At 43.9% G+C, this 25226-nt stretch overlaps 1 pseudogene; it reads left to right on the top strand.

Moving 5' to 3' along the window:
* The first annotated feature begins 7458 nt into the window (after positions 1-7458).
* LOC108529754 (40S ribosomal protein S15a pseudogene) lies at positions 7459-7850 on the top strand (annotated as a pseudogene).
* Positions 7851-25226: the final 17376 nt, after the last annotated feature.

Raw genomic sequence — 25226 nt, 5'->3', positions numbered from 1 at the left:
TGGAGGGCACTTAGAGGTTTCTATAACATTCCAGAGTGAAGGAATCTGAATGCAGACAGGTACAGGGAGAGGTAGAAGAAAGAACGTGGATGAGTGACACATACACATTCTCCAGGAAGGTGTAAAAATACTGGAACCCCAAAACCAAGAGACCAGTGCAAGCTTTGGGTTGTAAGAGCAGAAAATAAAATTGAACTGCTTCCTATCTGCTTTTTAGATTATCTTTGAGACCAGTTTCAGGTAAGAGAAACTTATGTTACCAGCCTAAGACAAATTTGCAATATATTTTACTAAATGTTCATGTTTTCACTACCTTTATACAGAGTGAGTATCTATTTGACCACATCTTGGCTCAGAATTCTCTTTTTCCTCCTCCCTAAAGTGGAGGTCAGAAGTGGCAGGTGACCCAGACACACTGAGGCTGGACTTCATGAGAGGTGGATGGAAGAGGACACTGGAACTGTAGCCCTGGAATAGTCACATGGGTGGGCATCCCCCATGTGCTTGGGTTGCCAGAACAAGGAGTCTTGATTCAGACCCCAAGAGAGGGTTCTTGGATCTTGTGCGGGAAGGAATTCAAGGTGAGTCACAGAGCACAGTGAGAAGAGAGAGTTTTCTTGAAAACTGCTCAGTTCCAGAGTGGGGCATCCTCACAAAGCAAGAGGGGGAATGCCTTGTGTTTTAAGATTTTCTCATATCGGAGTCTTATCTATGTGAAAGCTAAGCTAAGCTATGTCTATGTGCGGGTGGGCGGACGGCATGACAAAATTTATTATTCTGCTGATTGAAAGAAAACTCTCTCTGGCATGTTAGCGCATAAGCACATCAAAGCATAACTATAATTATCTTGAGAGCATATATCGTTATGGATATTGGGACATCTGGACTTTCTGTTGTTGTAGGAGTGTGTCTTTGCAGGTATCTCTAAGCTGTTTCCTCAGTTATAAACCTCTTATGACGCTGGGTCATGACTGGCGAGGAATGTGCCCCTTGTTAGTTAGTCTCAAGATAGCGCTGAACTTAAAATGACGTTCCTCTGGCTCTCCTAGGCTCTTGCTTCCCTAACAGGCGCATAAACGTCTATCATGTTCAGATCACCTGTTATTTATTTCCATAGCTCATCCTTTAGTAGATTGCAGACTCATGCAGATGCAGAAAACATGTGTTGTCTTTGTATTCTAAGCACCTCAGCGCAATAGCAAATGGAGCAAGCACTGAATAAATTGCTCTTTAATGAAGATTTCAACAGCAAGAAATAGTGTACATGTGTACGGATCATGTATATCCATATACTCATACATATGCACGTGTGTGTGGAAATGTATATATAGTTACCTATAAAGGGGTAGAGATGTGTATAGATATTTATGGGTGTATCTATTCATCTATCAAGCTTCACTTGTCATGTGTCTGATTGTACAGCTCCCATTGCTGACCATAACCGATGCGAGAAAGAGATCTCAGTTACTCATCAGTGCCTTATCCTCTAAACAGGTGGACCCTGCTTCATGCAAGTGTTTCTGTAAGAAATTTTGTACAAACCAGATTTTTCTCCATTAAATCCAATTCTAGATGTACCTAAGGAGTCTGTATTTAATGTTTTCTATGTATACTTTTGCCAAGTGAAGAGTCATTTCTATAAAGCGAATCATAAATCTTAAATATATCTCTTTTCAAGTCCAAGTTTAATATATCAACTTCGCTTAAAGTTGGAGAATGCCTACCCCTCCGCTTCACACTTTGCTCATCTCTTTGGCAGGGGGGTGAGGCTTCCCTAGCTCTCTTGTGCAGTGTGGGGATGTGCTCACACTGCTTAGATGGCAGCCTGTTTCATTCAGTATTGTGACTTTTGTTTCTCTCCAGAGAGGGATAGAGAGAAAAGGAGAGAGAGAATTTGGTCTGTGGCCTAGGTTGTCTTTTCAGGCCCTTATTCCTGCTTCTTCTGACACATGACTGTCAACATCTCTAGTGGGGTTGGAAAAGACTTTGAGGGGATGATTAGCTTGCTAGGACTGCCATAACACAATGCCACAGACTGGGAATCTTAAACAATGGAAACGATATTCGCACAGTTCTGGAGGATGAAGTCCAAGATCAAGGTGTCAGCAGCTTTGGTTTCTCCTGAGGCCTCCCTCAGTGGCTTGCAGATGGCCACCTTCTTGCTGCGCCCCACATGGTCTTTTCTTTGTGCGCATGCATCCTTGCTGTCCCTTTCTGTGTCCAAACTTTCTCTTTTTATAAAGACATGAGTCAGATTGGATTAGGGCCCACCTTATTCGGCTCATATTAACATAATCACCTCTTTCGAGACCCTCTCTACAAACACAATCACTTGGAGGTACCAGGGGTTAGGACTTGAACATATGAATTTCGGGGGATGGAACACAGTTCATCTCAGAAGGCAGGAATACCTTGCCCAGACTTGAATGCAGCATCCCCCCAAGTTATATGACGCCGCAGACCAGGAGACAGAAACATCTGCCTCCCGGTTCTTCCTTCCTCTGGAACCTGCTCTTGCATCACATGTACCCCAGCAGCACGGCTGCGAGCCTGAAACCTGTCTCTAAGATACCAGGCATCTGCCCAGGGAGAAAAGTGTCTCCCCTCAACCCCGTGTAATTACTTCTCTACGCTGAAGTCCTTCCCTGGTGTCGATTCCCACTGCCTTCCCCATCCACCCATCCTCTGGTCCCCAGAAGGCACAGTGAGAAGCGGGTTGAGGCCCACAGGCAATTATGCAGCTCCATGGATTCATAATTCAAAATAAACCCATCAAAACATTTGCTCTTACTTTTAACCCCGTTGTCCCCCAAGTGGAAATGTTAAGACACAACAGCAGAAGAGATAAATATGGCAGACAAAAGTTTTCCCACAGCCTTTAGCCCCTTAAACATTCTAATCCTATTGAAGATATTTATGCCTGGCCAAGCACCGGGGCTGGGGGCTGGGCTCCTGCCGGCTGCCCCTCGCCGAGCCTGCCTGGCTTTGTAGAGACAGCTGCCTGTTGCTATGCGATTTGGTTACAGAAGGGCAATGCAGGGCACCTAACCCAAGTGCTTTTTTAACCAAACCACATGCTTATTAAAAGAATGGAGAAAGTTTCCATTAAAATATCTGGGCTGATTACATTTGGAAACTTAATAACATGCGTTGACTCAAATAACTCCCATTGAACTGAACTCCAGCAGGGCTCAGAGTTCACCAGGGGAACAAATATCTCTGATGAAGCTTGGCGTCTTAACCCTGTTTAACATTTTAATTAAGAAGGGAAAATTCGGTGTCATTTGCTTTTCTGCAGTCTCCAGGAGCGGCAGGGTTCGCGCTTGAGAATTCCTCCAAGAGTCCGGCGGAAAGAAATACATTAGCTAATTAGGGGTGATACAAAACATCTATATACAAGACATATACGCTCCCGCTCTGCTTTGTTGGCCAGCTTTTCCACTGCCCTCCCCTTTCCAGGCTGATTTCTTAAAAGAGGATGCTTGAGTGTACCTTCTTTTTTTTTCTCTTTTAAATACTGTTAATTGAGAGTTAAATTGTTGCTTGAGTCTTTTACTCTACACAGCTAGAGAGAGGAGAGGAGAAAGCATCAAGCTACAGCCCGGTTCTTGGGAAAAGCTCGCAATGTAGTTACTTCAGAAAACATGTCCTCAAGTCCTCATTTCATAACCAGCAAAACTCATCATTTTCACTAGTATTTCCTTTTTCTAGCCAGGTGGACACTCTGGGAAATGCTTCTACTGATGGCTCAGTTACGTAGAAAAACTTATCTTCCTTGTTTTGCAAATGAGCTTGCAAACCAGAGTTTAAAACAGCAGAGGCGGTTGCATCCACACCATACTTGGCTGGGCTACTGGGTTTGCCCCTGTTCTCAAAAAGAAGAGAAAACACAGCACATTGAAACAAGAAATAGTAGAAAATCCGTTTCACCAGAGGATGTGTAGAGATTTTTCAGTATATTTCCGAATCCAAAAAGTAACCAGCAAAGGCTCTTTATTTATTTTGGTTTGCTTGGCTTTGAAACCCTCAACCCCGAGTTTCTGTTAATTTTAAGCCCGGTTCTCCTTTGGACGTCCCTTCATCTACACCCCAGTCCTGTGCTGCTGTTTCCTTCCTGGGAATCCTCCCTGCCCAGTTTGGCCTGCAGTCTCCTTCATGCCCCAGGGAAAACCATACTCCATCACCCCCTCCGCCCTGGACCCAAAAGGGATGAGGAACAACTGAACTATGTGTTAATTGCGTTAAGGCGCTTTCTCTAATGCAATAGTGGCCTTCTCCATAGCAACCATGATTAAAAGATGCAGAATGGCGGGTCCTCCAGGGCCTGTCTGTCTGGGAAGTGATTGCCACTTTACAGAACAATTCAGTCCAGATAGAAGTTTATTGTGCACATTTCGCCTAAGCTGACTGCTCAGGTCACACTCCCCAAAGCCTCTTTCTCTCCCTCGGAGCGCTATTTTCAGACTGATTTGGGGGAGGGAGCCACGGGAAATTTGCCGCCCGGGTTGGGGGTGGTAGATGGGAGCTGTGTGGAGCTGCAGGTGGGGGTGGGGAGAGAGAGAAGAGAGGCGCCCTCGCTCCTATTCAGGGGCTGGGGAAGAAAATAATCCCAAGCTTGCAGCCTGAATGTAAGTCATCGCCAAAGAAGCCCCATGCTTCATTAAGCATCTTAAAAAATGCCCATTGAGATGCCCAGAGGGGGTAAGGTAAATTCTCTTTCCATTTTTGTGCCTCTTTCTAAAGCACACAGCATTCCTATTTTATACACTGTGGGGTAAGTGATTTTCAAAGTTGGAGGGAGGGGGGAATTAAACATTATCTGGACTACAACACACAGGACGGGGTGAGATAATCGTTCTGGCAGATTGCAGGATCTCCAAGGGAGGGGCAGGGGGCATCCGTGAGTCCCTGCTTCTTTATCTTCCTTCTTCCATGCCCCTGTTCCTTTTCACCTCTCCTGCCCGTAGGGTGAACCAAAAGTCCAGAGGCTCCGCTCACCCACACATGTGGTGCTGAGATGCAGAGCTTGCACACGCCCTACACGTTGGATACACATATGAGGAATTCACAAAGACTGTACTTCAGCCACCAGGAACTAAAAGTCGCCAGGAGGCACTCCAGGTAGCTAGAGGCACATTTTGGAATATTAAAAGAAACTAAACATAATTGTGATTTCAAAATCCAGACTCAAGCTTGAACACATCCAAAAATATGTTCTTATAATATAAACAGATTTTAAAGTGTCCAGTATCAGAGCCCAAGTTCTGGAATCTAAAGGCCTGGGTTTGAATCTTGACTCTGGCTGCTCAGCCATGTGACCTCAGGCAAGTTACTGAATCTTTTAGAACCTCAGTTTCTCCATCTGTAAAATAGAGACGGCTGGGCACAGTGGCTCACGCCTGTAATCCCAGCACTTTGGGAGGCCGAGGCGGGCAGATCACCTGAGGTCAGGTATTCCAGACCAGCCTGACCAACATGGAGAAACCCTGACTCTACTAAAAATACAAAAAATTAGCAGTGCGTGATGGCACATGCCTGTAATCCCAGCTATTCGGGAGGCTGAGGCAGGAGAATTGCTTGAACCCAGGAGGTGGAGGTTGCAGTGAGCCAAGATTGCGCCATTGCTCTCCAGCCTGGGCAACAAGAGTGAAACTCCATCTCAAAAAAAAAAAAAAAAATAGAGATGAAAATAGCACCTATGTCATACAACTTCTAAGAGAATTAAAAGAGACAATTATGTAAAGCATTTATTTCCTGACACATGGCAATACCCAGAAACTAACAATAATAGTTGTCATTATTACACAAGAGTAGTGCTCTGTGTTTGCATAGCACTCGATGGCTCACTTACCATAATTACCTCTGATAATCTTCCTGACCAGCCTGTGCTATTCTTTTTTTTTTTTTTTTTTTTTTTTGAGACAGAGTCTCGCTCTGTTACCCAGGCTGGAGTGCAGTGGTGCTATCTCAGCTCACTGCAACCTCTTCCTCCCAGTTCAAATGATTCTCGTGCCTCAGCCTCCTGAATAGCTGGAATTACAGGTACATGCCACCACGCCCAGCTAATTTTTTTTTTTTTTTTTTTTGTATTTTTAGTAGAGACAGGGTTTTGCCATGTTGGCCAGGCTGGTCTTAAACTCTTGGCCTCAAGTGATCCACTCATCTCGGCCTCCCAAAGTGCTGGGATTATAGCGCCTGACCCCTCCTATGCTATTCTGCCTCTTTATGCCTTGCCAGAGGGAGGTCAAAGCCCCTTTTCCAGGTATTGCCAGCCTAAGCAGAACAGGCCAATTGCTAGGTACAAAACAAACCAAGAAATCTAACCTCCAAACTCCAACCCTAGGGACCAGGATTGTTCTGGACTATGGGATACAGTTCTGCCATCCTGGGGCTCACAGTTCAGGCTGCGCTCAGACATGGAGGTGAAGGCAAGAGAACACAGCAAGGGTGGCTGCCCCAGGCCGAGGAGGCCACGCTTCTCTGGGAGACTTGCTTCTATTAACAAAATTTAAAAGATAGCCTACTTCAGGGGCCTTGGAGTGGTTAGATTTCTCTAGGAAATAAAAATGCTATTTATACTGGCATAAAGTATAATTTTTCACACTTTTGAAAGTGTTTGAAGAAAATTGGATGAAGACCACAAATCTAAATATTTATAGTGCCAAGAAATTTGTGCTAATGTGATGTATTTTCGACTTTAGAAAATAATTCATTAGTATTATTACTATGTTAGTAATATTATTTCCCAAGGAAATCTCCAAATTTTAAACAAAAGTTAATATACAAATTAATTTAGGCAAAGAGCCTCCTAGTTACACTTTGTACACTGGCCATTAACTTTTGTTATTTGTTTTTGTTTTGTTTTGTTTTGAGATGGAGTTTAGCTCTTGTTGCCCAGGCTGGAGTGCAATGGTGCAATCTCAGCTCACTGCAACTTCCACCTCCTGGGTTTAAGTGATTCTCCTGCCTCAGCCTCCTGAGTAGCTGGGACTACAGGCATGCGCCACCACACCCAGCTGATTTCTTTTTTCTTTTTTTTGTATTTTTAGTAGAGATGGGGTTTCACCATGTTAGCCAGGCTGATCTCAAACTCTTGACCTCAAATGATCTGCCCACCTCAGCCTCTCAAAGTGCTAGGATTACAAGCATGAGCTACCACACCAGGCCAATCTTTGTATTTCATATGAAGATGCAATGCTCTCCAAAGGCTTTTGCCCAAATAGCTGCAGAAGCAATGAGAACAGGTTAACGAACACTCAGTCTGCAAGGCCGGCCCACCCTAAGCAGACAGACCTTCCCATGAGGCTGTCAAGACTCTTCAAGTGTCTACTTAAGTATGGTCCAAGAATCAACAGCATTGGCTTCACCCAGGAGCCTGTTAGAACTGCAAGATTTCACCCGTAACTCTGTGTGCCGTCCCCTCCTGTCCTCTTTGCATCATTTTTCTGCACCACCACAATGGTGCGCATGAATGTCCTGGCTGATGTTCTCAAGAGCATCAACAATGCTGAAAAGAGAGGTAAACACCAGGTGCTTATTAGGCTGTGCTCCAAAGTCATCATCCGTTTTCTCACTGTAATGATGAAACATGGTTACATTGGCGAATTTGAAATCATTGATGATCACAGAGCTAGGAAAATTGTTATGAATCTCACAGCCAGGCTACACAAGTGTGGAGTGATCAGCCCCAGATTTGATGTGCAACCCTGAGATCTAGAAAAATGGCAGAATAACCTGCTTCCATCCCGCCGGTTTGGTTTCATTGTACTGATAATCTCAGCTGGGATCATGGACCACAAAGAAGCAAGATGAAACACACAGAAGGGAAAATCCTGGGGTTCTTTTTCTAGAGCTGTAATACATATTTACAAATAAAATGCCTCATGGACAAAGGAAAAAAAAAAAAAGAACTGCAAGATTTCAACATCCTCAGCCACCTATCCACCCAGGCCTACCGAATCCAAATCTTCACTTTACCAGATTCCAGGTGATTTATATGCACATTAAAGTTTGAGAACTGGTGGTCTACACAGTTTTCACACAGCTGAGTGAAAAGGCAGTGGTCCCCCAATGAAAGACTATGTTTCCCAGCCTCCCTTGCAGCTAGGTGTGGCCAAGACACTAAGCTCTCTAAGACACTAGGCTCTCTGGCTGAGAGACTAAGTTCTGGCCAGTGGCAGGTGAGCAGAAGTGACATGTGCAACTTCCCAGTGTAGTCCTCAAAAAGAAGGAGGCCGACACATCCCCTTCTCTCTTCCCCTTTCTTGCTGGCCAGGTTTAGACATCACAGCAGGAGGTGGAGCGGCTGTCTTAGATCAGAAATGGAATCCCCATGTCAAGGATGGCTGGGCAAAGAAGAAGCCTAGATACTTGATGATTCTTTAGCTTATCATAGCAGCCTTACCTCCAAATTACTACACATCTTTATTTCTACATCTTCTATGATAACAACTTCCAGTTGCAATCTGTATATATGTCATTTCTCATAGAAAGTGAGCTTTTGGTGGACAGAGACCATACTTTGTTTTTATCCTCTACATTAACTGGTTCTATCATGCAGTCTTGCCTTTAATACATGTATGCATGACTAGAAGTTAAGTGAATGAGCAAATGAATGAATGATTTATAATCAAGAAGTGCTCACTAACCTCCCACTAGTCAAAGATGAGACACTATGGGGTTTAATGAGGATAATGATTGCAATGGATTAAAACTCATTAATATGTTTATGGATTCATGATTATATATATTAATATATAGACATATACGTGTGTGTGTGTGTGTGTGTGTGTGTACCTAATTGGTCACCTTCAGAGAATAAAGAATTCAGTCTCATGAAAACTGGTAAATAAAGGGAAAGAACCTAACATTTATCCTTCATTTCCTATGTGAACTTTACAACAGGGTAACAGTAGACGAGAAGAAGCATTTTCTTATATAATTCTAGCTAACAAATGGTAGAATTAGAATATCACCATTTTGCAACCCCTCCCCAAAGGAATTAGTGGACCCAGGCATACAGTATTAAAAGCTGCTAATATCCTGAAAACAGAAACAAGACGTTACATGTCTCCTGTAGTCTGCCAAGACCAAACCTGAGTCTGATCAAGCCTCTGGATCCACAGAGCACAGGGGGACTTGTTGAATCGCATCATGCATGTGTGATTAGCAAAATTTCTGCCTGGGGGAAACTCCACCTACTGTCAGACAACTCAGATAAATCATAAGAAACACAAAGTATGGAGGGGGACATTATGGGTCAAAGGAAGCAATAAGGGGAATACTATAGTAGAGGAAGGCATGGAGGGGATCGCTATAAAATTAGAGTAGTGGTGGTTAGAATATGCAGTGGCTCATGCCTGTAAACCCAGCACTTCGCGAGGCTGAGGTAGGAGGATCATTTGAGGTCAGGAGTTCAAGATCAGCCTGCCCAACATGGTGAAACACCCTCCCTAGCAAAACATACAAAAATTAGTTAGGTGTGGTGGTGCATCCCTGTAGTCTCAGCTTTTGGGTGGCTGAGGTGGGAGAACCGCTTGAACCCAGGAGGCAGAAGTTGCAGTGAGCCAAGATCATGCCACTGCATTCCAGTCTGGGCAACAGAGCAACTCTGTTTCAAAAAAAAAAAAAAAAAAAAGAATAGTGGTGACTTTGGGGAGAGGAAGGCATTTGCGACTATGACTGAGTACAGGAAGGTCTTCTGGGTACTCGGCAAAGTTCTATTGCATGACCTGCTCGGGGCTTATAGGGGCATTTACCTTATTATAGTTTATTAATCCTTTTTTTTTTTTTGGAAGAATATGACTTGCTAAGTGGCTTTCTCATATGTGGGGATCACATTCCTCATGTGTGGGGGCAGGGGTCTCCTTCCAGGTTATAAATAGATTTAAAGATTTTCCGGTTGGCATTTAGTTGAAAGTTATTATCAGTAGAATGTATTGTCCAGGTTAGATCAGGGGTTGTGGAGACCAAGGTTTTATCATGTAGATGAAGCCTCCAGGTAGCAGGCTTCAGAGATAATAGACTGCAAATGCTTCTTATCAGACTGAGAGAGTCTGTTCTATCAGTAATTCCAAGAAGGAGGAGGTATAATGAAGCATGTCCAGCTCCCCCTGGTCATTATGGCCTGAACTAGTTTTTTCAGGTTAACTTTGGAATGCCTTTGACCAAGAGGAGGAGTCCATTCAGATGGTTGAGGGGGGCTTAGAATTTTATTTTTGGTTTACAAAAGATATGTCCATCTTGAATTTTGAGAGATATTGTCAAGATATTGTCAAAATATAGAGGTACATTGTCACACTGTTTTATGCTCCAAGCCACAGTGTATTTAGTGCTTATTTCCCCATGGTATTCCTAACACTGGCTATCACCTGTTTACATTTTTGACAATTCTGCAAGTGAGAAAAGGTATGTCTGCTGATGATATGACTTGCATTTCTTCAACTATGAGTCAATTTGCTTATCTTTTCATGTGCTTATTGGTAATTTAATTTTTTTCTGTGAATTAAATGTTTAAATCCTTTGTACAGTTTTTTTTTTTTTTTTAATATTAGGTTTTCATTTCTTCCTGAAGGGATCAGAAACCTAGAAAGCTGACTCAGGTGCCTTCGAGGGTATTGTCCTTTCTCTTTATTATCAAAAAGATTAACTGCATGTGGCATAGAGTTGTCTTCTAGATTTTGTGATGTGATCACTCTTAAATGCATGCTATTAGATAGTGTGGTCAGATAACACAAGAGAGAACTAGCCATTAGACTTTCTTATCCATTTCCATGACACTTTCTGATCTGATAGCCATGATAACATTTAACCTAAGTCATAATAAAATTATTTTGAAAATCATTTGGATTTAAAGCTTCTTCACTCCCAAACTCAATGAAAAGTGACCAAAGGAGCATTTCCTACTGTATTGCACGTTCATTTAAAACATACCATGGCCGGGCGCGGTGGCTCAAGCCTGTAATCCCAGCACTTTGGGAGGCCGAGACGGGCGGATCACGAGGTCAGGAGATCGAGACCATCCTGGCTAATACGGTGAAACCCTGTCTCTACTTAAAATACAAAAAACTAGCCGGGCTACGAGGTGGGCGCCTGTAGTCCCAGCTACTCGGGAGGCTGAGGCAGGAGAATGGCGTAAACCCGGGAGGCGGAGCTTGCAGTGAGCTGAGATCCGGCCACTGCACTCCAGCCTGGGTGGCAGAGCAAGACTCCGTCTCAAAAAAAAAAAAAAAAAAAAAAAAAAAATACCATAAGCATACCACACCCTTCCGAGACCCAGTTTCCTCATCTGTAAAATAAACAGATTGGACTCCATGTTCCCTGAATCTGCAGTTCCTTTTAGATGCAACATCCTATGAAGCTGCATCTGCCAACCAGGAGCTCAAATATAATTAGGTTTGGCCTGAAAGGAAGCCAGGCTACATAGAAGGAGAATAATGTTTAACATGCAAATCTGACAACAGGTGACCGAAGATTCTTGTCATTAGTCTTATGGCAATGGTACACATAGGGACAACTGCAGACCCACTCACTCCACCTGGGCTTCACAGTTTTCAAAGTCTTCTCTGCAGTCACTGCCAAGACCACCTCCAATTCCACAGACTCATTCCTTTGCCGAATCCTGAGTGAGGTCCTAGTTCCTTCCATGTGTGATTGTCCCAAATGCCAACGGAGAGTCTTAGTAGCTTGAGTAAATCTCCACATAGTGGGTTCTTAAACTGAATCACTATTTTCTGAAAATATATTATCAGTGACAGTGTTAGCATTGCTATTTTGAGACTGGGGTGTGTGTGTGTGTGTGTGTGTGTGTGTGTGTGTGTGATACAAGATAAAGGAAAAGAATTATTACGTTGGTATCATTGGGAACTGGGATTTTTCTTTTCTTTTCTTTTCTTTTCTTTCTTTACGAGATAAGAGTTTTGCTCTTGTTGCCCAGGCTGGAGTGCAGTGGTATGATCTCTGCTCACTGCAACTTCTGCCTCCTGGGTTCAAGCAATTCTCCTGCCTCTGCCTCCCAAGTAGCTGGGATTATAGGCACGCACCTCCATGCCTGGCTAATTCTGTATTTTTAGTAGAGACGGGGTTTCACTATGTTGGTCAGGCTTTTCTCAAACTCCTGACCTCAAGTGATCCATCTGCCTTGGCCTCCCAGTGTACTGGGATTACAGGCATGAGCCACCGTGCCCAGCCAGGAACTGGGATTTTTCATCATGGAGAAAAGAGATACAGATATAAGTTTGATCTGGTTAAGTGAAATCTCTAGAGTCCTAAAAACTGCAGTGGATTCAAATCCACCAACTATGTTTAAACTATGTTTAAATACCATATGGTATTTAAAAAGAAACTCACTGGTTACCTCTCAGATGTTCTAGATAACCAACTCCTTATTTTGCACGTTGCTAAACGAAGAGAAAGAATAGGGCTTTTCTATACGAACTACCTTTGGGGTCTCATAGTTGATGAGGGTAAATTATCTAAAGTGTGGATGGAATAAGATTTGAATATCGCCATTTTCAACCTGTAATTAAATAATGAATCCAGGCGGTCACTAATGGCTGCTAATCTCATAAAGAGAGAAACCATCAGATTATTTTCTGACTCTTGTTGGAAGAGCACATCATCTGAAGGAATCTTATTTTAAAACTTGAGTCTGGGCACAGTGGCTCACGCCTGTAATCCCAGCACTTTGGGAGGCTGAGGCAGGCAGATTACAAGGTCAGGAGATCGAGACAATCCTCACTAACATGGTGAAACCTCGTCTCTACTAAAAAATACAAAAAATTAGCTGGGCTTGGTGGCAGGTGCCTGTAGTCCCAGTTACTCGGGAGGCTGAGGCAGGAGAATGGTGTGAACCCAGGAGGTGGAGCTTGCAGTGAGCCAAGATCACACCACTGCACTCCAGCCTGGGCAACAGAGGGAGACTCTGTCTCAAAAAAAACAAAAAACAAAAACAAAAACAAACAAACAAAAAAACTTGTACCTGGATGTAATTAAGCCTTGGACTCTAAATAGCAATTTGCAAAAAGTACAGGGGAAAGAGGAACATGTTAAATGACATCATGAGGCCACAATCAGCAGAACCTGGATTTTTGGAAACTGTATGGAAAAAATGACCAGGTTTCTTCAACAAATAACTTGCAAGGAAAAAAAATGACATATAAGGAATTTAGGGATTAAAATAAACTTAGGCATATTAACTGATTATGATATGTGGACCTAACTTAGATTTGATTTTGAACAATTTGTGAAAAAATCTATAAGACGATTGAAGAAATGTGAACACTGAATGGCTATTCAATGATATTAAGGAATTACTGATTATTGCAATAAATAGAGATGTGATGAAGAGTGCTAGTGGTTTTATGGTTAGTTATTTTAACAGCCTGTATCTTATAAAGACACATACTGCAATATTGATTGATAAAATGATATGCCATCAGGGTTTGATTCAAAGTCCTTCTGGATAGGGTAGAGGAGTCAGGGTAAGGTAAAACAAATGAAACCGCCCTTAGATGGCATGGTTGAGGTTACGCGGTGGGTACATGGGGGTCATTATATCCGTCTCTCTAATTTGTATGTTTAAAATGTTTTATTAAGATAGTTTCTGGCCAGGCACGGTGGCTCACACCTGTAATCCCAGCACTTTGGGAGGCCAAGGCAGGCGGATCATGAGGTCAGGAGTTTGAGACCAGCCTGGCCAACATGGTGAAACCCCATCTCAACTAAAAATACAAAAATTAGCTGGATGCAGCGGTTCACACCTGTAGTCCCAGCTACTCAGGAGGCTCAGGCAGGAGAACTGCTTGAACCCAGGAGGCCAGAGGTTGCAGTAAGCCGAGGATTGCACCACTGCACTCCAAGGCCTGGGTGACAGAGAGACCATCTAAAAAAAAAAAAAAAAAAAAAGTTTCCCTTGGCTGAGGTGTGGTGGTTCATCTGACATCTGTAATCCCAGCACTCTTTGAGGGTTGAAGAGAGGATAGCTGAGGCCAGGAATTTCAGACCAAGCTCTGGGCAATATAGTGAGACCCATTCCTTATTTTATTTAAAAAAATTTTTTAAGTAATTAAAAAAAATTTTTTTCTCTCTCTCTTCTTTTCTAAAGGAATAAGCAGTAGTCCCAAGGCTGCTTGCCTCTATTTTCTGATCTGACATTGATTATCCTGAATGATCTAATTGACATCATTCAATCATCCCTGTAAATTAATAACATTTGAAACTTAGTCACAACTCGTGCATAAGGCTGACATTCCTACAATGTGATGGACTGGCTATTGCCGTTTCATCTTATACAAAGACCTCTTAAAGGAATACACTCTGATCAAAGATACCCAGAGAAGGATCCCCCTACACACACACACACACACACACACACACACACACACACCCCTCTAGGACAGGTGCACATGTGGGGAGAAGAGTATTACAATGACAATTGTTAAATTCCAACACCCTCCTTTTTACCATCAAACTCTAAACACTCACACTTTCCTCTTTTGGGAGTCTTCATTGCTAGAGAAATTAATGTATATTTCAGCGAACAGTAGCACAGATGACGTGTTCAAGAGGCTGAATTCAGTCTTCCACTTGGAGGTGTCACATAAGGTATGACGGCTCACACAGACCCTCAGAGGCCTTCCTTCCACCCTCAGCTCATTAACTTTTTTTCTGACCATTTCTCTAGTCTCTCTTGTTACTATTAGATTTCTTGTTGGTTGTTTGGTTAACCCCACTGTATTAGTCCATTTTCATACTGTTATGAAGAAATACCTGAGACTGGGTAATTTATAAATAAAAACAGATTTAACGGACCCACAGTTCCATATGGCTGGGGAGGCCTCACAATCATGGTGGAAGGTGAGGGAAGAGCAAAGGCATGTCTTACATGGCAGCAGGCAAGACAGCATGTGCAGGTGAAAGGCCCTTTATAAAACCATCAGATCTTGTGAGACTTATTCACTATCATGAGAACAGCATGGGAAAAATCCACCCCGAGGATTCAATGACCTCCCACCAGGTCCCTCCCATGACATGTGAGGATTACGGGAGCTACAATTCAAGATGAGATTTGGGTGGGGACACAGCCAAACCATATCGCCCACTGAGGGCAGTGATACAACAGTAATTTTAGCCTACCCACAAGACATTGTCCCTGTTGCTAAAGTGTTTGTGTCATAACTCCCCCGTTACTGCAGAGGGACACTTTCTTGAGGACTACTCTTTGTGAAGCTGTACTATAAAGAGATAGCAACATAGAATCAAATGAACATTCTCATTTACCTTTGGCTATTTTCAATTATTATACTGATTGATAACATAAAGTCATATGTAAGTTCATCTGATTGATTGATTAATGGTAGAAATAGGGTCTCACAAGATTGCTCAGGCTGGTCTTGAACTCCTGGCCTCAGGTGATTCTCCTGCCTTGGCCTCCTACAGTGTTAGGATCACAGGCATAAGTCATCACGCCCAGCTAAATTCATCTTATTTTCAAGGTATATAGATTTATATAGGCTGTTAATAATAAGTTCATTGTGTTCTCCAACTCCCAGTAATCACCAACTTTTTTTCCCACTGAAAAGTGGGAAAGAGTGGGACGGGCTGATTTGCTTAGTTGGTGGTCAAGACTGAAAGGGTCCGTACTGCCTAAATGCATTCAATGCGCAGTCCTAGACAGGAAAAAAAAAGTCGAAAGACATTGTTAGGAAAATTGGTGAAATTTGATGTCCTGTAGATAACACCATTGTGTCAATGTTTAATTTCCAAAAAGGTATGCAGTGGTTCTTTCTACTGTTCTTGCAGTTTTTCAAAAAGCTTGACATTATTTAAAAAGTACACAATTGTAAACAGCAATGAGGAATCTGAGCCCCAGACACTGCTGATCCTAGAACCCAGCACTTCCGTGGGACAGCCAAGTGCCATCAGCTCCCTGCTGTGTGCCAGCTGAATACAATACAGTGTGTGTCACATGCCCCATGAGCAATGCAGAGTCTGCGATTCAAGGAGAGGAGAGCATTACACAGCCAAGGAAGAAATGTCTCCTTGAACAGGCTGGTAAGGGCTGGCAAAGGTTAGAGCCATCAGCACTCTCTCAGGCCAGATGCCTGGGGACTTTTATTACCGAAACAAAATAACAGCAATCAAGACAAAACAAATATCTGTACAGTTTAATCTTTATTTTTACAGGATTTGGCAGGAGCCGGAAGGTCTGGAACAGTAGGCCTTTTTGGGAACTTTGTATTTATTAAAATGATCTGGACACTGGTTCTTATTATTCTTTCTCTCCCTTTGAAATGGGAATGGAAAGTCTCCTGATAAACGGGCAGAGGCATGGTCCAGATTCTCGTAACTGACTACTCTCATAATCCTTTTGTGCTCCAATACAAAAAATGCATGCTTGAACTTCACCTTCTCGAGATTCTAGGTTCTCAGCCATCCAACCTTGCTGAACATGCTGGGCAACATGGAACACAGGGACTCGTGGTCATGCTAATAACGGAACAAGTTTCCGTGGGAAGCTTTGCCTAAAAGAATCTTTAAAATACTATAAATTTACTCCACAGAATCTAATTCATCCTTCTTAGAACAGCGATGGAATTTTTGCCTTTAGAATTTCTTCTTTATTTTACAAGTTCTACATTTCAAAGTTAACTTCTCTTGCCAAATATTGAAATTCATCTTTGTAAAACAGTACAACAGATAACCAGGCTGCTATGTCATAATGTAAGCTTAATTTACATCTAAAAATAAATTTTTAGGCCAGGCACAGTGGCTCACGCCTGTAATCCCAGCACTTTGGGAGACCAAGGGGGCCGGATCACTTGAGATCAGGAGTTCAAGACCAGCCTGGCCAACATGGAGAAACCTCGTCTCTACTAAATACAAAAAATTAGCCAGGCATGGTGAAGGGCACCTGTAATCCCAGCTACTCAGGAGGCTGAGGTGGGAGAATTGCTTGATCCTGGGAGGCAGAGGTTGAAGTGAGTGGAGTTCGTGCCACTGCACTCCAGCCTGGGCGACAGAGCAAGACTTCCTCTCAAAAAAATAAATAATAAATAAATAAGTAAATTTTTAAGTTGTGATAAAATACACATAACATAAAATTTACCATCTTAACCATTTTCAAGTGTGCAGTTCGGTAAAGTTAAATATATTCACATCGCTATGCAACCAGTGTCCAGAACTTTTTCATCTTGTAATACTGAAACTTTACAGCCACCAAACAACAGCTCCCCTTTTCCTCCTCCACCAGTTTCTGGCAACCCCCATTCCACTCTCTTTCTCCATGAACTTCATTGCTCTGGATACCTCATCTAAGTGGTATAATACAGTGTTTGTCTCTTTGTGACTCAGCATAATATCCTCGAGGCTCATCTATGTTGTAGCATGAATCAGAATCTCCCTCCTTTTTAAGGCTGAATCATATTCTATTGTATGTCTGTGCCACATTTTGCTCGTCCAGGCATTCATCCATGGACACCTGGACTGTCCCCATTTCCTGGTTATTGTGAATAATGCTGCCACAAGCATGGATGTACAAATGATCTCTTCAAGACTCTGTTTTCAATTCTCTGGGGTCTATACTGAGAAGTGGAGTGGTTGTATCACATAGTACTTTCATTTTCAATTTTTTGAGGACCTGCCATACTGTTTTTTGAAGCAGCTGCATTATTTTACACCCCCACCAGTCATGCACAAGGATTCCAATTTCTCTACATCCTAACCAACACTTCGTATTTTCTGTTTTTTTGATAGTAGCCATCCTAATGGGTGTGAGGTTTAAAATTTAAGTTTAGAGTTTAGTTTACAGTAAAAGGCTGTTTCAGTCAATGAAATAGCTGAAATCAATGAAAAGCAAAATCAAGCATTATCTCATGTTAGGAAGGAATATCTTTTTCCTATTATTTAGCAAAGCATCAGGCAGATTGGAGAGAAAAGGCTGAAGCTAAAGATACCAGTAAGGAGCCTACTGCAATCACTGAGCTGAGAGCTATTGGGCAGGTGAACTTGAGCAATGTCAAGAAACCTAAGGACAAAAATGCCAGGGACACTTTGGAGGTGAAATTGACATTGATTTTCAAGTGATTGAACGTTGGACACAAGAAGAGTCGATGATAGCACAGAAGCTGCAAATGCAGATGACCAGGGGAATCAATGTCACGCACGGAATGGGAGAGAAGGAGGAAGAACAGGCGGGGAGGACCGCGTTGTGATGAAGGAGCTCAACAGGAGAGTGGAGATGGGAGCAGAGGTGAGAGGACTGAGTGGAGAGAACCCCAGGTGGTCCCATGAGTGAAGATGACACTGCTGAAGGAGATGAATAGAGAAATCAGGGAGCCATTGCCAGAATAAAGGAGTATTTCTTAAGTTATCCCATGCAGGTATAATGCCAACTGTTTCACTCTGAGCAGAGCCAAAAGCGCTCCCTGACTTTGGCTGAAAGTTTATAGCTAAGGCATGTAAAACGACAGGCTGGACTCCTGGGTAGGCTAATGAGTGGTACTTTACTCCCTGGCCATAGCTGGCAGGGGACTCTCAGCTCATCATTTTGCAAGATGAGATTCGTTTGTTGCAGGGGTCTTCAAGCAGAAGAACTTCTTAGAAAATTAATCGAGTCTCCTACTGCTAGCAGGTCAGCAAGCTATCCCTCCTTACTGTGTAAAAAAAAAAAAAAAAAAAAAAAAAAAAAAAAAAGCCATGCACATTCCCTGACTGTAAAGAGATTTTGAAGTGTATTTTCAAAGTTAAAAATGCATGTCATCTTAGGTGCATACAACATCTTGCCAACTGAATATGGAACCAGTTGTCCTGCAGAATATAATTTGATGACAAAGTCAGTGTTTCTCAGCCATAGCAGAGAGGAAAGAACATGATGTACAAAAATTATTCAAGTCCTGACATTCTACCTTTAATAGAGCCATCAACAAGTTTATATTTCAATTATACTAACTACCTCTGACCTATCACACATAATTCACATTTGCAAAGTTGTGGGTTTAAAAAACATATTTACATGAGCTTGCATGCAGTGCAGACACATTTGGTTTTGATTCTCTTTGACCTCCTCCAAGAGCAGTAAAAGATCACCTTTCCCAGGAGATAATATGTAAGTCTGCTCATACATTTCCAAACACAGCATGTGGCTTCAGTCACATGTCTCTTATTAACGTCAATGGGATCTATGTAGGTAGGAACTCATGGCCCCAAAACTCCCTGAGGAATTTGGGTGCTGGAAACAACATTAACAAAATGTCTTATTCTCCACCAGGTCCTGGGAGTCCTGATATTGGTGACTTACTAGATTATCCATTGGCCCAATAAGGCCTTGCCTATCAATGATGCATTTAAGATATTAAGCACATTGTCTTAGAGCGTTTGTGTTGCTGTGACTGGGAAATTTACAGGAACAGAAACTTATTCTTACAGTTCTGGAGGCTGGAAAGTCCAAAATCAAGGCGCCTTGAACACTGTGTCCTCACATGGCACAAGGCAGAAGGACAAAAAAAAACGGGGGGTGGGCACAACCCCCTTCCATCAAGCTGTTTTACAATAATCTATTTGTGACGGTGGAATCCCCACAACCTAAGCACCTCCCAGAAGCCCCCATCTTCCAGCACTGTTGCACTGGGGATGGAGTTTCCAACACACGAATTTTGGGGGACACATTCAGACCACAGCACACATTCCAAGAGCTGGAGAGCAGGCTGGGGAGAGCATCTGGAATAGGCTGTTTGCTATGCGTGCAGGGATTGCTGTCCTAGCGGATTGGAGGGATGGGCCCTGAGCAGAAAGGCCTCGTAACTCCACAGTATCATCCCCACCCAAACAGGTTCAGAGGCCCAGGCAGTAGATGAAAGTCACCTTACACGTAAGAGAGGCACAGGCGGGGACTTTCCAACTTTCGTCTTACAAGGCAGGGGAGAGGGGGACCAAAGGCGCAACTTAAAGGAAACAAATACTTGTGTGTGTGTGTGTTTTTAAATCGTTCGAGACATGAATTGATTGCCTTGACTATCACGTTTCCACACTTCTACAGGAAAAAAATAAAAGATCTAAAATGGATATCTGTATATATTCTCAAAGAAAAACGCAGAGTGGCCTAAGCTGGGAATGCCTATATCATTAGTGCTAGGTATATGTATAATTTAAAATTTTCCCTAGTCTTTTCTTCTTTTTATCTTCCTTTTTCCTCTGGCAAAGCCTGTTGCAGCCTCCAGAAAGTATTTGCTGAGAGCCTACCACAGTGAGGTGCTGTTTAGGCTCTGGCAGCAGAGCAGCGGACAACCAGGGGGATCCCTTTTCCACAGACTGGCGACTAAAGAGACAAGCACAGTGGCCCGCAGAGAGCAAGGCCATGCCGAGGATTCAAACAGTGTTCTAATTGCTGTGTTGAAAGAGGATGGTCAGTGGCTCCTTTAGACCGGGCGGATAGAGGCCTCTCTGAGGAGATGCCGGCAGTGCCAGGGAAGGGAGCAACACCCAGGAAGGATGGATGGCGGGGCCAGGGCAGGACAGGGGTGCCCTGGGGAGGATGGGCAGCTCAGGCCCCATCCAGGGGGTTGAGTGTTAAGCTCTTCTGGGGCCTGGGTCTGGAGAGAGTAGGACGCTTGTCCACACGGCTCTTTGGTGACAGCCAGGATGAGAACTAGGTCTCCTCTTCCCTGCTCTTCACATTGGCTCCAGGTGGCTAGCCCATCCTTTCTTTGTTGTGCATGTGTGTGTGTGTGTGTGTGTGTGTGTGTGTGTGTGTGTTCTTTTTACCCCAAGTCAATTCTCTTACCCTTGACTTCGTTCTTAGCTTAATGTCCCACAGCTTCCTTCAAGCCATCCTTTAAATTTTTCCAGATCACCATCCTACCTGCGTCAGCATGTCCTTCCGGCTCTTACAATCAAATGCAACTCTTGTGGAGGTTCCATGTAAGAACAGACAAATCATAGTCCAAGGGTATGACCACAGTGTGGATGATGCTGCTGACCCTGGAAGATGAGGGCTGGGGGACCCATGCCAGGTGCTCAGGGGGCGATGGGAATGTAGGGCTGCTCTGCCGCATGCCAAATGCTTCCGGGTTTTCTATGTCTCATCCACAGGAAGCACACCCCTCGCTCTCATCCCTGAGCCTGACATTGGATTATCAGTGGCCTTTGAACTTTATGGAAACGAGCCCCATTGGTAAATGGTGAGCCTAGAAGTAGACACGGCTCTGCCCTGCCCAGAACCCAGCTGCTGCGAATGTTGGCCGCCGGCAGCTGCGCCTTTTGCTGGAGCACTGCCCTAGGCTCACCTGTGAGGTTACAAGGCACACCTGAGCACCCCGCCCCCACCACCTTGGGAGCAGCTCACAGCCAATGTATGATTAGGGGAGTACAAGAGGCTGGTCCGCTTCTTCCAGAGGAGACCTCCGCCATTCCCCTGGGGTGCGATGTCTGCTTCCGACCTCCCTGCAGGGTCGGGCTGAGGCCACAGCCTCCCTTTGTTCCTTCTCCTGCTCTGGTCCCGTTCCCACACTCCTCTTTTCCTGAGAGAACGCCCTCAATATATGGCTTGTCCGAGAATCCAGGTCTGGTTCTGCATCTAGGAAATCTGACTTAAGACAAGCACGAGCATGCTTCCTGGCCAGTGCCTGTGCAGTTGTTTGTTTACATGTTAAATACATGTACGACTCCCACCAGGCGATAAATATCAAAGCTCAGTAAACACTTAGGCTGAGGTCAGTTGTTAAGGTGCACTGATTATTTTCTAATCAGTGGGTCTTCTTGCCAAGTAAGTTGTCAGTTGTTTGAAGAGCCAGGAGCAGAAGTGGTCACAGTCATTTTCTTGCCTGCTTGTGCTTGCATCATTAGAATTATTTTCAGTCTCTGAATGTGTATGTGTGCATATGTGTATACAACTCTTTTTTTTTTTTTTTTTTTTTTTGGGGAGAGTCTTGCTCTGTCACCCAGGCTGGAGTGAAGTGGTGCTATCTCGGCTCACGGGAACCTCCACCCCCCCACCCCCCACCCCCCGGGTTCAAGCAATTCTCCTGCATCAGCCTCCTGAGTAGCTGGGACTACAGACACCTGCTGCTGTGCCCAGCTAATTTTTGGTATTTTAGTAGAGACGAGGTTTCAACATGTTGCCCAGGCTGGTCTTGAACTCCTAAGCTCAGGCAATCCGCCTGCCTCAGTCTCCCAAAGTGCTAGGATTACAGGCGTGAGCCACTGCACCCAGCACAACTTTTTTAAAAGCCCCTTGTCATGTTGTGAGGGTCTATCTAGTTAAAAGTGTAAATCTACTTAACCTCGGGGTAAGGGAGCCTCAGATGTCTTACACTACATTGTACACTTGATGGTCTGTTATCCTGCAGCCTGTGGGTATCAATGCTAATCTTTATTTAAAAAATTAGTGAATATAATTTTTCCAGATACAAATTACTCTAAGAGAATTCCTAGTAAGTCCTGCTGTGCACTACTGAGGTGTCAGGGCATCTTTGTTCTGGAGATCACAGGTTTTCAAAAGTGGTGGGACCAGGCATGGTGGTTCATGCCTGTAATCCTAGCTACTTGGGAAGCTGAAGCAGGAGGATCCTTAGGGCCCAGCTATTCAAGTCCAGCCTGGGCAACACAGCAATAAAAAATAAGTCTCTTAAAAATTAAGTAGGCAACAATGTATACTTCAAAACATCATGTTGTACATGACAAATACATACAATTTTATCTGTCATTTATAAAAAGAAAAAAATACATGGTTGTATATCAAGAATGTGCTATAGCTTTGAATAAAGTTTTGTAAAAAGAAAAAAGTGGTAGACACTTCTAGGTATACATCCTACAGAAATGCAAGCATATATACTCCAAATATGTATAAAAGAATGCTTAAAACCTATTTGTAGGCCGGGCACGGTGGCTCACGCCTGTAATCCCAGCACTTTAGGAGGCTGAGGTGGGCGGATCACGAGGTCAGGAGATCAAGACCATCCTGGCTAACACGGTAAACCCCTTCTCTACTGAAAATACAAAAAATTAGCCAGTCACGGTGGCGGGCGCCTGTAGTCCCAGCTACTCGGGAGGCTGAGGCAGGAGAATGGCGTGAACCTGGGAGGTGGAGTTTGCAGTGAGCCGAGATCACACCACTGCACTCCAGCCTGGGTGATAGAGCGAGACTGTCTCAAAAAAAAAAAAAAAGAAAAAAGAAAAAGAAAAACCTATTTGTAATAGCCAACATTCTGGAAATAACCCAAATGTCCATCACTAGTAGAATGGCTAAATTGTGGCAGTTACACAATGGAATACTAGAGAGCAATGAGAATGAATGAAATCCTACATGAGCAAAGGTACAGGGAGTCTTGCAAATGGAATGTTGAGTAAAGGGATCCCGATGTGAAAGACAGCCTGCCGTGTGTTCCATTTATACCGAGTTCAAAGAGAGACAGATTCACCATGGGGCTAGAGCCTCAACGGAGATGCCCTTTGTGGAGGGCAGTGAGCGGGATGCTGGCCATGTTCTCTACCTTGGTCTGGGGGTGGGATTGGGTACGTTCACTTTGTAGAAATTCATTGAGCTCGTATACTTGCAGACATAAGTGTGCATTTTTCTGCATACATGTTATCTATTTTTTAAGTTTACTTTTTAAAAGGTAGGTAAAATCAAAGATTTCCCCCAAATATTCCTCTCTAGAAACTTAGGAGTAGGAACAAAATTCCAAGGTGGTTGTGGCGGGTGGGGGGCAACTCCAGCACACTGCCTCCTTCTTAACCAAGCTGGTCACTGTGTTGTGTGACGCCGAGTCCATCTGGCTTTCACCTAGTGTGACTCAACCTTGGTATATGTGGTTATTTCCAGTGCCATGTCTACACACTCATCAGCCTGTAGAATCCCAGAGAAGTGGGAAGGTGGATGTTCTAGCGTCCTCTTTAGGGACTGGGGCATTGAGGAGGAGCAGGGATTTTTTTTTTTTTTTTTTTTTGAGTTGGAGTCTCACTCTGTCACCAGGCTGGAGTGCAGTGGCACGATCTCAGCTCACTGCAACCTCCACCTCCCAGGTTCAAGTGATTCTCCTGCCTCAGCCTCCTGAGTAGCTGGGACTACAGGCACGTGCCACCACACCCAGCTGATTTTGTATTTTAATTGAGATGGGGTTTCACCATGTTGGCCAGGATGGTCTTGATCTCTTGACCTCATGATCCGCCCGCCTCGGCCTCCCATAGTGCTGGGATTACAGACATGAGCCACTGCACCTGGCCGGAGTAGGAACTTTTTTAAGGGCACAAAACCAGTGAATGGCTCAGAACCAGGACTAAGAGCGAGTGATGGCTGGTCCTGTCCTCATGGCACGAGGTTGCGAGAACCAAACTGACTTTTGAGGAGAGGCTTCATTGTTGCAGAAATCCTGGAGCACAAAGGGTCTTGACAGCCACTCCTGGATCCACTAGAAAGTAAGGGTGCTTGTCGTACCCCCTTCAGTCACTCTGGGGACTTCAGTATTCTGCTCTTTTTATTTTAGCACGTCTCCTTATTAAAAAGACATTTCTTTCCTGCATTTGCATCACATTCACTTTGTGTGTTTGTACTTACAATCCAGGAGGCAGCATTCCAGAAAGGAAAATGCTGGTGTATGAAGAATCCAGTGATGCCCTCAGTTAAATTCACATCACAGAAAGAGGCAGCTTGTTCAGAGGGCTTGGAGGGCCAGCTTCTGAAACCCACATAACCATGGAAGTAGCGTGTTAAAAATCCTCTAGGAAACCCAGGGAAATAGGGATTGCAATGAATGTGAGTGTGTGTGTGTGTGTGTGTATTTTGAGAAAGGTCTTGCTCTGTCATGCAGGTTGAGTGCAGTGAGGCAATCATAGCTCACTATAGTCTCCATCTCCCAAGCTCAAGCAATCCTCCTGCCTCAGCCTCCTGAGTAGTGGGACAACAGGTGCAGGTATTACCACACCCAGCTGATTTTTCAAAAATTGGTTTTATTTGTAGTAGAGACGAGGTCTCGCTGTTAACCCAGGCTGGTCTCAAACTCTTGAGCTCAAGTGATCCTCCTGCCTCAGCCTCCCAAAGTGCTGGGATTACAGGCGTGAGCCACCATACTCGACCAGCAACATGTTTTAAGTGCTTTCCTCACGATTGTTTTTAACCATGATTTCTTGGTCCACACTGGTCTCCGTGTAGGCCCTCATCTGACCCCTCAGAGTCCACGGAGCTGTCTTCAGGGCATCTGCCCTGAGACTTGTTCTGGTGGAAGCCTCTGCAT

Source organism: Rhinopithecus bieti, unplaced genomic scaffold (genome assembly GCF_001698545.2).
Source record: "Rhinopithecus bieti isolate Rb0 unplaced genomic scaffold, ASM169854v2 scaffold_6710, whole genome shotgun sequence".
NCBI classification, from domain to species: domain Eukaryota; kingdom Metazoa; phylum Chordata; class Mammalia; order Primates; family Cercopithecidae; genus Rhinopithecus; species Rhinopithecus bieti.
The sequence above is the reverse complement of the archived record's forward strand: the minus strand, read 5'-3'. Positions and strand labels throughout refer to the sequence as shown.